At 44.0% G+C, this 14,239-nt stretch overlaps 1 long non-coding RNA gene across 3 annotated transcripts in view; it reads right to left on the bottom strand.

The window, feature by feature from the left end:
• Positions 1 to 2,823: 2,823 nt before the first annotated feature.
• Positions 2,824 to 14,239, bottom strand: part of LOC122458916 — a 41,418-nt gene continuing 30,002 nt past the window's right edge. Inside the window, exons 5-7 of one of the 3 annotated variants that reach the window (XR_006279246.1) lie at positions 13,402 to 13,876; positions 8,101 to 8,232; positions 2,824 to 3,986 (exon numbers count right to left, since the gene is read on the bottom strand). This is a non-coding gene — a long non-coding RNA (uncharacterized LOC122458916). Of the gene's footprint in view, positions 3,987 to 5,688; positions 5,904 to 5,958; positions 6,241 to 8,100; positions 8,233 to 13,401; positions 13,877 to 14,239 lie in introns of those variants that run through there. The other 2 variants (XR_006279247.1, XR_006279245.1) reach the window with 2 other exon arrangements.

The following is a 14,239-nucleotide window of genomic DNA, read 5'->3' as shown; positions in this document are numbered from 1 at the left end:
ACTTCTCCTCTGGCAGGTACAGAGTTGCAGTGTAGCAAAAATCTTTAATAACATGAGGTAAACGACACAGCATTAAATTGGGAAAACACCACAACTAGGGTTCATAAACAAAAACCATGAACCAGAAGACCCACCCCCAACCAGATTGGGGCATGTCCCTTCCCTTTGGTTCTTGAGTCCAGCAACCCAAAGTCACTCCTCCCACAGTTTCTGCCCTTAGTCAGTGCAACCCTCCCAGAGTTCTGAAGTTCCTCTGCCGAATTTACCTCCCACGATGGACGGAAGGGGAGGGAGGTATGGGAGCACCTTACGTGCTCTGCTGCTCGTGTCGACAGCCGATTGCCATGCCTCTCAGTGGGGTTCTGCTGCAGACTTCACCGTGAGCTGCTCCTCTCTGCCAGCCGTCCTGCTAGCCGCTCACCACCCCCCTAGCTATCCTGCTAGCTGCTCCTCTCCGCTAGCCCCTGTCCCCACACTTAACACAGTCTTAGTAACTCTTTAGTGATTTCAGCTGGTAGTATGGGAGCCTCAGTGCTGGTGCACCATTAGCCCAAAGTAGGTCTAATGCTTAGACCTAGGTATCATGATTTCAGCTCTGCAGCATGTAACATGACTCCTAATGGAGTCAAAATTAGCTCTGTGGTTACACGCTCTACCACTGGAGTTGGGGCAAAGGGTGCTTTGCACAAATGAGCTCTGCAAGACAGGCAGAAATCAGGCAGGAGGAGAATTTTGCATCTGGTTTTAATTATAAATTTTAAAATCTTTGTTGCAGTTCTATATGGTTTTCTTTTCTTTCTTTCTTTTTTTTTATAATGGCATGTTTGACTGATACCTTTGATGATAGAAAATGAAATTATTGCCCAACACTAAGGTCCCAATGCAACTCTCACATGCATAAAGTGAAGCACATATGTATTAGCAGGTTCAGGGCCTTTGATAGGAATCCATACCAAGGAGAACTTCTAGGTGCTCTCATCAATTTGCCCATATGTAACAAGAAGTCATCATAAAATAAGTATCTATACTCAGAGGTCATTAGCCCCTTGGCACATATACTTGTTTCTAAGGGCATGGCTACACTTGCAGATGTAGAGTGCTATGAGTTAAACCAGCCTTTGGAGAGCGCATTCGGGAAAGCGCTGCAGTGTGTCCACACTGACAACTGACAGCGCACTGGCATGGCCACATTTGCTGCACTTGCAGCAGCATTGGGAGCGGTGCATTATGAGTAGCTATCCCACAGAGCTCCTCTTCCCATTCTGGCGCTGTGGCTTGTGGGAAGGAGGCCAGGGATGAGCGGCATTCTGGGTCCTGTCCCAACGCCCCGTGATGCATCGTTTGCATCCCAGCAATCCCTCTGCTTCTGTCCACATTTGGCGTCATCTTTCAACATTTTTTGTACTGTGCGCTCTGTCTTCCCTTTCTGTCTGCGGGAATGGAGCCCGAACTGCTGAGGAATATGTTGACGAGTCTCGCCAGCACGTCGCGTTTGGCAGTCGAGTTACTCCTTAAGATCCAAAGTGACAGTGAGGACTCTGACGATGATATCGAATCGAGTAACACATACGACACGAGCGCTTGTGACATTCACAGACATACTCACCACCGTGGAACACCGCTTTTGGGCTTGGGAAACAAGCACTGAGTGGTGGGATCACATCGTCATGCGAGTCTGGGGTAATGAGCAGCGGCTGCAGAACTTTCAGATGAGAAAAGCCCCTTTCATGGGACTGTTTGAGGAGTTCGCCCCCACCCTGCAGCGCAAGGACACGAGACTGAGAGCAGCCCTGCCGGTGGAGAAGCGGGTGGCTATTGCAATCTGGAAGCTGGCAACTCCGGACAGCTACCAATCGGTCGCTAACCAGAGTGGGAAAGTCGACCGTTGGACTCATGTTGGTGCGAGTTTGCAGGGCCATTAATTACATCCTGCTCAAAAGAACCGTGACTCTGCGTAATGTGCATGACATTGTGGCTGCTTTTGCACAAATGGGTTTCCCTAACTGCAGAGGGGCGATAGATGGGACACATATTCCAACTCTGGCACCAACCCACCCAGCCTCCGAGTAGGTTAACTAAAAGGGGTATTTCTCCATGGTTCTCCAGGTGCTTGTGGATCATCATGGGCGTTTCGTTGACATTAACGCAGGCTGTCCCAGAAAGGTGCATGACGCACGCATCTTTCAGAACACTGGCCTGTTCAGGAAGCTGCAAGCCAGGACTTTTTCCCAGACCAGAAGATCACCATAGGGGAAGTCGAAATGCCCATTGTGATCCTTGGAGACCCCACTTACCCTTTAATGCCGTGGCTCATGAAACCCTACACAGGGAGCCTTGCCAGCAACAAGGAGTGGTTCAGCAACAGGCTGAGCCAGTACAGAATGACTGTGGAGTGTGCTTTTGGCTGTTTAAAGGGCCGCTGGCGCTCTCTGTACACGAAGCTGGACCTGGACCATGACAGCATCTCTGTGGTTATCCGCGTGCTGTACCCTCCATAACATTTGTGAAGGGAAGGGTGAAAGCTTCACACATGCATGGAACTCGGAACTCTGGAGGCTGAATTTGAACAGCCAGAGAACAGGGCTATTAGAGGGGCCCAGGTGGGGCTGCAAGGATAAGGGATGCCTTGAGGGAGCAATTTGAGGCTGAAAGCCACCAGTAATGTCTGGTGCCCTGCAAGGGAGTGAAGTGCAGTGGTTCCAATGTTATTTGGAATCTGTGTTTGATACGCTGTCTTGCAGTGCCTATTGCTTTCCTGGACAAAGGTATCTTTTACTTTATGCAATAATAAAGAATGTTTTCATAGCCAAAAACTCCATTTATTGAAAATAAAATTCATTTACTGAAAAGAAACACAACTGCTTGGGAAATAGAAAGGGCAAGGGGGTGGGGCAGGGAAAGGTTCAATCACAGATTTGCATATGTCCTGTTCTCATACTCAGGCTTCCTGTCTGGAGTGCTGTGCAATGAGTGCTGCACTTCAGGATGGTTATACTGCATGGTGATGGGGATTGAGTGCAGTGGGTAAGGGTCATAGTTTTCAGGGCTCGGTGGTGAAGCTACAGGTGTCGGAGGCAGCTAGTAGCTGCATGCAGCTAGGGATTCTGGGGTTTCTTCCTCCTCAACACCTTTGCTCCTGCTTTCCTCCTCCTCCTCCTGCCTTGTTGAACTTGACCATGTTGAACTCTGCTCTGAACTGTCCATGGTGGTACTAGGAGAGGAGGTGGGGTTGCCCCCAAGTATCGTGTCCAGCTTTGTAGAACCGGCAGGTCGCGGGACAGCACTGGAGCGGCTGTTTGCCTCGCAGGCTTTGCAGTAGGCATTCCGCAGCTCCTTCATTTTAACACTGCAGAGGATCCCGGTCATGGCCGCTTTCCATCATGTCCCTTGATATCTGCCCGAAGGTAATTCCTACAGCTGCAGCGCAGCTGGGACTGGACAGCTTCCTCCCCCCAAACACTGATGAGGTCCAACACCTCACCATTGCTCCATACTGGGGATTGCTTGGTACATGGAGGCATGGTCACCTGGAAAGATTCACTGAGAGCACTCCATGCCTGGCTGAGCAAACAGGAAGGGGAATTTGAAAATTCCCAGAGAATTTAAAGGGTGAGTCTGACGGTTGGTCACCTGAGGGCAGGGCAGTAGAGTTCAAAAAGTGATGACCAGAGTGGCTAGATCAGGCATTGTGGGACACTTCTGGAGGCCGATCAGAGCCCACTAAAAGAGCAGGGCATCCACACTGGTGTCCTGGTACTCCAGCGGGGGCGCATCAAGCGTTATTCCACTCGCCGAGGTGGATCACCAGAAGCGCTCTAGCCGCAACATCCGGGTGCTCTATGTGCCTTACCAGTGTGGACACATCGTGAGTTAGGGTGCTCGGGGCTAGTTTAATGCGCTCTAACTCACAAGTGTAGCCAAGCCCTAAGAGCTGATTCTGTTACCATTTCTCCTGAGTGCTACTGGTGGATATTTGTTGATTGCACCTGTCAAGAAAACAAGACATAGTAATTAAATGTATCAATTCAAATGCAATTTGAAACCATTTTCACACTTTTCCTCTTCTGCCCCCAGGTATCTTTTTACCTAGACAGACTTCATTCAGCCAGCATGGTTGTACTAAACACTGAAACCAGTAAGAAGCATTACTGGTAAAGCTTGCAAGATCTTATACTCCACTTGTATTTCTGTTTGGATGTAACACAATAATTTTTGTCACATCCAAGCGATTCCAAAATCTCCAGGAATATTCTAGGTATCAATGGGCAGAACCCTGTTGATTTTGGTGAAAATTGGAAGGGGAAAAATGGGGGCAGAGGGAATGCTACATAGCCCCTGACATCTTATTGCAGATCTAGCAGCTTCAGACACCTCTGTAATTGTCTACAAATCAAAGAACTACTTGATGGCCAGCATTAACAGTTTCCATAATAATAACAACCTCCCCTACCCCCCCCACCTCAGCTCTGCCCATCTTCCCAATACAGTTTTAAAATGCTGACTCCTTGAAAGAGAGAGAGAAATAGAATCAGAATGGAGGGGAGGGGGAAGAATGGGGGACCCTGGAATGGGGACACAGGCAGCCCCCAAGATGGGGCAAATTAGAGCTCTTGGTATGAAGGAGGGGGCTTGCAGGGAGTTTTTGAAATAGGAGATAGGCTGGTGGCACACAAGGATCCTGTGTGGAGGGGAGGGGGAATGGAGGGATACAAGGAGCTCCTGGTGTGAGTTGTGTGCCTGGACTATAGAAATAACAAGTGCAACTCTCTAGTATGCTTAAGCTTTAACAGTAATGTTGGTACATTAATTATAACATTTCTTATAGCACACTGCTCTAATAAGAGAATGAGAGCAGGGCTACTAGCAAACTCAGTTTAAATACTTGCTGTTTTTTTATGCATTGGCACCATTTTTTAGACACATTCACACCATAATACTATTACAAGCTATGGGTAATTTATAGTACATTTGTTCTCTCACCCTTGCAATTCGATCTCTGAAAGGCTTACTTTTGCCTAGGGAATCTAAAAATAATTCAATTTGTCTACGTTAAGGTGAGGACTTCAGGATGATTGTCCAATTATACTTTGCAGCCTCCTCCAGTATCATTCCAACAGCAAGTCTGCAAGGTCTGATGTGATGTTTAAGCAGTATATATTGTACTAAATCTGCAGTTTCTTCTAATGTGTAATCAAGTGACCTAAGAACACAACAACTTTTCTGACATATCACTGGGTTGATTTACTACTAGGTCAGCATTTTCTCTGTTTATTCAATACATGGAAGGCCCAGGGAACTGATAATAGGACATCAAGCCCTCAGCCTAGGTCACTGGTTCAAGCAGTGGCAGAAGCTAGAGGTGACCTAAAGTCACTGCCATCTGATAGTTGTTAGGAGATCTATGTGAAATAAAGTTGGTGGCCTTCGTTCAATTCCTAATAGAGAGGTTTCCCATCATAAAACCTATTGAGAGCACCAGTGTTGATAATATTCTCATTAGAGAGCCCTAGGAATGAACAAGCATGGAATTGAACCACTCTTTCGCCCCTGGAGGATTTAAATTCTTCCACTGAAGACAGAACTGAGGGACTTTGGAATAGGAAACTTGCACTGAAGTCTCAATGCTAAACACATTTGTGGATCTAATTCACTGAAGAACAATGAAACAGCTTTAACATAATAACTTACGCCTGAGGAGATGCACAAATGGTTTCATAAACCTCACTACATATTCAAGTTCAGGCTTGTGAACTCTGCCCAGCTGAACCAAATGATGTTCAAGGGGACTACTACCCAGCTCTTCCAATTCGTTGTCATTATATACATGTCTTAATGACATTACAAACAGAGCGTATCCTTGGCACTTGGCTTTTTTGTTACCTGCACACATTAGGGCACCCCACCTTTTCCCAGTCCGAAGGGCTCCAGGCTTAACTCAGTTAATTTAGGCACCCCTACCTTTTCCCAATGTGTAGGGTTCCAGGTGAAAAGCACCTACCCTTACCCAATTTGTAGGGCTAAGGGCCACCCGTACCCAGTTCATAGGGCTCAGGGTGTAACTAACCTGGTCAATTTAAGTAGCCACACCCTTTCCCAATATGTAGGGCTCTGGGTGTATACTACTTCTGCAGGTGTGCAGGACCTTTTACCAGTGAAAGAGCCTTACACGTAATATTCTATGTTTATAACCTCTATTTATTAACAATCACCAAAACAGACTGCACACGCTACACATACAGTGCTCACCACTCCTAGTAAGACAGACAGATGAACTTTTCTTGATGGCCAGTCAGGATTAGGTCCCTCTTAGGGGCTCCAGTTTCTGCACAGTGTCATTGGCAGAGTGCTGAGGTCTGGCAGTGCTGATCTTTGGGGCTGTGTCCTGGAGTTGGTTCTCAAAGAACTTCCTTTTGGACCCCAGTTTATATACTGAAATTTGAGTCCTTTTTAGCTGTACCTTAACCAATCATTATACTAAAATTTTACTAAGCAATCCTAACATAGTGTAACAAAATTCTTTAACCAATCCTAACCACCTTAATTAATTTACACCTAGCAAAATTAATTATGTAACAGACAGAAACAAAGAACCAGACAGAGACCATACAGATAAACAATAGGGAAGTGGGGACCATAATGACAAAACAATAAAGAGATGAGGATTTCACAACCACAACTATAGATAAGTGATATCTTGAAAGACAGGATGCTATCAGACTAAGTTTTCTTTAACCATTTTAAGATTGTATCTTTATCTGGTGATAGTGGGTGCCATTAGGAGAGGGTCTCTTTCTTAACAGCCTGATATCACATTGTTTTAATGTAATTTAGATGGAATGTGAGGATGTGACTTCCTGCTTCTCAGCTAATGGTGCTGCTTGGCTGCTCTTTTAATCTGGCTGCAGATGAAGGCCTTAGGCCTTACAATATGGCTGCTGACAAGGCCTTATCCTTACGTATTCTTTAATGTTTCTTTGTCTCACTGACTTGTTTCTCCAGCAGATATAACAATGATAGCCTTGTGTTGTGTTGTCTTGGGTGGTGTGCAGTTAAGAAAATATTATCAACTGTCCTCTGTATGGCATGGTCAAGAGCAGCTGCTCCATTCACCTGTTGAACAGATCATTTGATATGTCTTTTCATTAACTGTCTACTGCTGTAGGTGACAAAGTCAAACTCTGCCTTTACACGGCTCCTGGATGGGGTTTGAAACGTGGTGGAGCATGGCTCACCAAAGCCCTGTGGAAGAAATCATAGGCTCAGAAGAAATGTCAAGCAAATACTCACCAGCAACCACGCACCACACAACAGAACCACTAATCCAGGAACCTATCCTTGCAACAAAGCCCGTTGCCAACTCTGTCCACATATCTATTCAGGGGACATCATCATAGGGCCTAATCACATCAGCCACACTATCAGAGGCTCGTTCACCTGCACATCTACCAATGTGATATATGCCATCATGTGCCAGCAATGCCCCTCTGCCATGTACATTGGTCAAACTGGACAGTCTCTACGTAAAAGAATAAATGGACACAAATCAGACGTCAAGAATTATAACATTCAAAAACCAGTCGGAGAACACTTCAATCTCTCTGGTCACTCGATTACAGACCTGAGGGTGGCTATCCTTCAACAAAAAAACTTCAAAAATAGACTCCAACGAGAGACTGCTGAATTGGAATTAATTTGCAAACTGGATACAATTAACTTAGGCTTGAATAGACACTGGGAATGGATGAGTCATTATACAAAGTAAAACTGTTTCCCCATGGTATTTCTCCCCCCCACCCCACCCCCCACTGTCCCTCAGATGTTCTTTTTAACTGCTGGAAATAGCCTACCTTGCTAGTCACCATGAAAGGTTTTCCTCCTTTTCCCCCCCTGCTGCTGGTGATGGCTCATCTTAAGTGATCACTCTCCTTACAGTGTGTATAATAAAACCCATTGTTTCATGTTCTCTGTGTGTGTATATAAATCTCCCCACTGTATTTTCCACCAAATGCATCCGATGAAGTGAGCTGTAGCTCACGAAAGCTTATGCTAAAATAAATTTGTTAATCTCTAAGGTGCCACAAGTACTCCTTTTGTTTCTACTCGGGAAGTCTTTCACTTTCTCAAATTTGGCACCACTCATTTTCTGTGAGCTATCCAAAATGAAAGCAGCATCCACATATGCCGGTGGTGATCGTGATCTGGGCGTTCACAAGTCATCTGGTCTACATTTGTCTGCAAATAAACAGAAAATTAGTTTGCACTTCCCTTTTGAAGTAACTGTGTGAAGTAACTGTGTGAAGTAAAAGTGTGACAAGAGAAATGTCGTCTGAGCTCTCAGTTCTGGAGATGATGAAAGAGCATAACCTTAGAGTATTAACAACAATCTTCTATCTCTGTGAAAGTTAATGTATAATTAAAATCAGAAAGCTAAGGGCCCGATCCTGTGAAATAATCCTCTCCTCACAAAATTAGGCCTTATTACATTAAAATTCCCTCCCCTTCACTTGTTCTAGGAGACTGGTGACATTTGTGGCAATATTTACTTTGATGCAAATTTAGAGCCAGAAGCAACTTTGTAATACATATAAATACCCTAAACCAAAATACTCTAAAAACAACATTTATCTCAGCACTGAGAAATATGTAAGAAACTGTTCAGAGTTCATTGTAGCAAAATATACATTGGAATTCTACTAGAAATTATCACTGAATTGTTATTTGGGAAAAACGTGTATATTTATTGAATGAGAAATAACTAAAAGGAGAAATTTCTTTGTTCAAAGAATACCACACTGAGTGTTCCAATAAGCACTCTGGGTGCAATTTTCCACGTAGATTTCCACATTTTGATCATGCAGGATGCTGTACACCACACCTTCGGTAGAGCTAAAGGTTGCTCAGTACCTTCCAGAATTACATACTAAATTCCAAAAAAATCATCACCAAGAAATCTAAAGTACCTCTTAATCAGCCTTCTGCCCAGTGGAATAAGAAGTCATTCCACTGACAAGGCATGCACATTGAAAACTGCTGTAACATATACCTCCTAATTTTATTATTATAGAAAACATTATAAAATACCACATGAAGTGTGAAGGCAGGTGTGTTGCCTGAGTCACACTGAGTCATGTGTGTCTGCTCTGCTGATATTTCATGCACTTTACATTTCTCAAGGACCATTCTAGGGCCAGATTTTCAGATTTGTAATCAATAAATTTATTTTAATGTTTATTTTTACCAGTGAGTTTGACTGAAGTGCTGAGTAAATCTGCTCAGGTTACAAAGGCTGGTGTATGTCCACTTTCCATTGATGAAGTGGTGAACCAATAAACTTGCATTGCTCAAGAAAGGGTCTTGAGCAGTGCAAGAGGGTATATTCCTAGGGTACAAGGCTGGGAGCTGGGGGGATTTGGCTAGTGCCTTTCTCTGTGTGATCGTGAGTGGTTCTGGGAGCATTCATGCAATCCACTAGGTGTGAGGCTCCACATACGGTTGTACTGAGTGGTAACAGCATTTGGAGGGATTTGCTGCTTGCCACCAGTAAAGCATTGTCAGAGACAACCCAGAATAGGGAGTAAAGGGGGCACAGTGGTCCCACGGTCCCATGATGCACCTTGGGGTGTCCCGTCACAGTAATATAACACAAGTTGGGATTTATTATGTGATGGGACAGTGACAAAAATGGGGAGAAGTGATAGAGAAATGGGTGAGTCAGAAAAATTCTATGCCCACTTTCTGGGATTGCTTAGGAATTTTTATTCTCAGCCAAAGCTGATTTGTCAGATTATTGGGTCTGACAAATTTAAAGAACATGTCATGTATCCCTGAACTACCAATTTCTTACTCCATGCTCCCATCTCTCACCCTTTAAAGTACTCTTAAGCTAAACCTGTAGGTTTAAAAAATAAAACAAAATACCCTGTCACAGGGTAACACTGGCCCTTTACAAGAGAAGAGGCCAGTGTACCTGTGACTGGTCAGTTAACCCCCTAATTAGGCTTTAAAGAGGGCACCTCAGCTTTGGCCTTAGGAGAGGGGAGAGAGACCTGGTGAGTCAGAGCTACTCAAGAGCACTGACTGAAAAGGACAGAGAAGGGCAGGTCTGAGCTGTCTGAGGAGGAGAGGAGAGAGACAGGGAGAAACAGCAGCAATGGAGAGCTGTACAGAGAGCCACTGGAAGGAGCAAAAGGTCAGTGGTGGGGCCCGGCCAGAGCTGGGGAACTCTGTGGAGCTAAAGGAGAGCTCATGCAGAAGCCCCTATGAAGAAGGGGAAGAACCAAGCTGGTTGGGAGAAGCTGATCCCAAAACAAGAAGGGTTGATGCTGGGTCTCGGATCCTGCGTGTAGAGGTAGAGGTCACCATCAGAGAGGCCTGTGTGAGTAGAACACTAGGGGAAGGCCCCTTGCAGCAAGCCTGAGTGGAGGTGTCATAAATATAAAGAGAAGGATAAACACCTTTAAAATCCCTCCTGACCAGAGGAAAAACCCTTTCACCTGTAAAGAGTTAAGAAGCTAGGATAACCTCGCTGGCACCTGACCAAAATGACCAATGGGGAGACAAGATACTTTCAAAAGCTGGGGGGGAGGGAGAAACAAAGTCTCTCTCTCTCTCTGTCTGTCTGGGTGATGCTTTTGCCGGGGACAGAACAGAAATGGAGTCTTAGAACTTAGTAAGTAATCTAGCTAGATATGCGTTAGTCTGATTTCTTTAAATGGCTGAGAAAAATAAGCTGTGCTGAATGTAATGGATATTCCTGTTATTGTGTCATTTTTTTTGTAACATAAGGTTTTGCCTAGAGGGATTCTCTGTTTTTAATCTAATTACCCTGTAAGATATTTACCATCTTGATTTTACAGGGGTGATTCTTTTTACTTTTCTTCTATTCAAATTCTTCTTTTAAGAAACTGAATGCTTTATCATTGTTCTTAAGATCCAAGGGTTTGGGTCTATGGTCACCTATGCAAATTGGTAAGGATTTTTATCAAGCCTTCCCCAGGAAAGGGGGTTGTAATGTTTGGGAGGATTTTGGAGGGAAAGACATTTCCAAACGGACTCTTTCCTAATAATACCGGTTAGACGTTTAGTGGTGGCAATGAAAGTCCAAGGGCAAAAGGTAAAATAGTTTGTACCTTGGGGAAGTTTTAACCTAAACTGGTAAAAGTAAGCTTAGAAGATTTTCATGCAGATCCCCACATCTGTACCCTAGAGATCAGAGTGGGGAAGGAACCTTGACAGGAAGGCTGCAGGAAGCAGAGCCCAAAACAAGGGGGTTGTCCTGGAGGGACATTCCCTGAGCAGGGGTAGGACTCTCAGGGAGGGAAGCCTGGCTTAGTGGAACACTATTGAGAGTTCTGTCCCAGGAGATCTATCTTGGGGCTATGGGAGAAGAATTGTGAGTCTTGGAACACCCAGGTAGATGCCCTGGAGAGTGGAGCCCTGGAACAGGGGCTAAAGGAACTGGGACAGAGAGGTTAGTGACTCTCGGCTGTGTGACTGGGGAATGGTGATCTTTGCATGGGATTGACGAGCTGCAGCATTGTAACCTTATTTAACTTCGGGGGTTAGAGAAGAACTGTTTTACTATAAGGGATCTGTGGACTGTGACTCTTTATATTAATAAAAGGATTTGAATTTGCCACTGAGACAATGTTCCTTTGCACAGGTTGATTCCAAGGGGAAACTGAGGCACATGCAGCCTCCTGCTGGAGGGCTCCCAGAGTGCGGGTTGTCCTACCCCACATCCCTTTGTTAAACTGATTTCTCTTAATAGTGTCTTCAACTATATCTTTGTTTAGCTTCTAGTCTTTCTCCTTAATAGAGATTACATCCAATGAAGTGAGCTGTAGCTCACGAAAGCTTATGCTCAAATAAATTTGTTGGTCTCTAAGGTGCCACAAGTACTCCTTTTCTTTTTTGCGAATACAAACTAACATGGCTGCTACTCTGAAACCTAGGTTTCCAAGGAAATCCGTAACAACATGCTTTATTGTAAAGTAATTTTTACCATAACATCAAAGCACGGAATGTCGAAGCTGTAAAATTCCAACTGATTTTTCTCCCTTCCAACAAAAAATGCTGCAACGTACCACAACACAACTAAGTACCACAGCACAACTAAGCACAGAACACACTTTTAGACACTGAGTAATGAGTACTGTAAGAGGTCAAATCCTGCTCATCTTGCTCATGTGATCAGCATTTGGGCCAAGAAAGTGTTTATCTTGTAATCGTACTGTGGTAACTGGAAGTCTCATCACAGAACAAGTTAGATAGGAACTGTACCTAACATTAGATGCCCCAAACCACATTAGAGCAACATTAAAGTTGCACTGACTGTTAAAATAAGAAAAAAATATAGAAAACCAAAATGTATTTGCCTATAACTATACAAACTTTGCCACATTGCACAGATCTGCTCTTTGATTTTTGTTGTTACTAAATTCTGAGCTTAAATTGCTCTGCTACCCTAAAAAATGACTAACAAGTGGGTTTCCATGATTCGATGATTGAAGCCTCAATGATTCGATACAAAGTCTGCACAGTTTGCAAGAAGATACTTTTTCTGTCTGGCCTCCCACCAACTCAGTTTAGTTGTTGACAGTCAACTTGGGTTCTTTCCATTTCACACATCATCAGCGTTAATAAAGATTCTGCAGGGCAAATTATTCCCTCAGTTACAACTATGCAACCGCACTGTCATTAGATTATGTAATCAGTGATACCTCTGCAAGCCACCATATAATGAAGAATCCATTTTTTCTTCATAAGCTATCCTACTCTCGCTACCATTCCTTGAGTCAACCACTGTTGTTTAAAGTGTTTTCTTGTCACAAATGATAATAGTTCCACAAAAACATTGCTTTGGTAGTGAACTCTACAGTTCTCAAGCACACTGGGTTTAACTCTCCACTCCCTGCCCCTTGTGTAGTCGTCATTTAGCTCCCCCAAGCAGAGTGAGTGGAAAACACCACTGTTCTGGTTTGGTACTGTTTTACTGCCATTCTGCGCTCAATTTGCACAGGAGTAAATGACAGACAATGTAAGGTGTAAGGCGGTGGAGAATCAGGCCAGTTTTCTGAATTTAAGTTTATAAAATACTCCGATTAAGCACCAAGTCCTACAATCCTTACTTACAGGATGCACAGCTCTTATACAAGTAGTTCTACTGACTTGAATGGGATGACTAGCATTAATAAAAACTATTCATGTAAGTGCTGCAGGATTTGGCCCCATATATAATCACAAATAGCCAATCCAATGAGCCAGATCTGTCCTGGGTGTAACTCCACTGAAGATAATGGAGTTACACCAGAGGATGAATGTGGCACACTGTGTTTTGAAGGCTGTGAAATAAAGTCTTGTTTCTGAATATCAGAATGAAAATGTTAGTGGATTTCTTACTGCGAAAGCATGACTGATGTGGGGAACTTCATTAAAAGCGAGAACTACTGAAACAATATCAAATGCACTCCAGAACTACTGTGTTAATAGAAAATTCATCTGCAGACAGCCATTGCTGAAAAACACCGCTTCTTTTCTCACATTAGGACCTTGGAGAGTTTGCTTGAAAACATTTCTGGCAATGAATCGCATCACTCTGGCAATATCCCATTCACTTGAGGATCTCTCATAAGCCAGATTTTTAATTTTGTTGAGGAGCTGATTCTTGTTGTAGAACTCGGAGAAGCGAATCAGATAACGAGTATTGGTACAGTGACTCTAGCTCCCACTGGACAGTTGCTGTCTCTAATTTTGGTGGCATTCACTACTGATATTACAAGCGCTCTCATTCTTTCAAGTAACTGGGGTTTGACATCCTGGGATATGTCCAAAGCAAACACTAGTTCCGTTGGATATACTGGACATTCCAGTTCTCCTAGAAGATAAAAACAGTTGTTATACAAATCACACAAGATTAAAAAAATGCAAGCTATTTTTCAGAGATTAATAACTATTTAATGTTGCTTTCCGTAGATAGCATGCAATATTATATCAGGCTATCTAGGGACTCACTATACAGAAATGATACAAGGGGAGGTCGTGCTGAGGCACAGTTCAGGAATGCAATGAGACTTTTCGGACACTGCACTGAGGAGTGCATGTGCTGGACACAACTCTAGTTCCTGTACTCCTTCGAACAGCGGGAAAGGGGGTGGCAGGCAGGGAGAAGCCAGAGTCATAGTCTTTCCCCCTACCATGCCATATACAGGCTTGCAAAGCTGGCGGGGTACAGAGGGGG

This window comes from Dermochelys coriacea, chromosome 2 (genome assembly GCF_009764565.3).
Source record: "Dermochelys coriacea isolate rDerCor1 chromosome 2, rDerCor1.pri.v4, whole genome shotgun sequence".
Classification (NCBI taxonomy): Eukaryota; Metazoa; Chordata; order Testudines; family Dermochelyidae; genus Dermochelys; species Dermochelys coriacea.
Note: the sequence above shows the minus strand (reverse complement) of the source record. Positions and strands in the feature narration are given on the sequence as shown.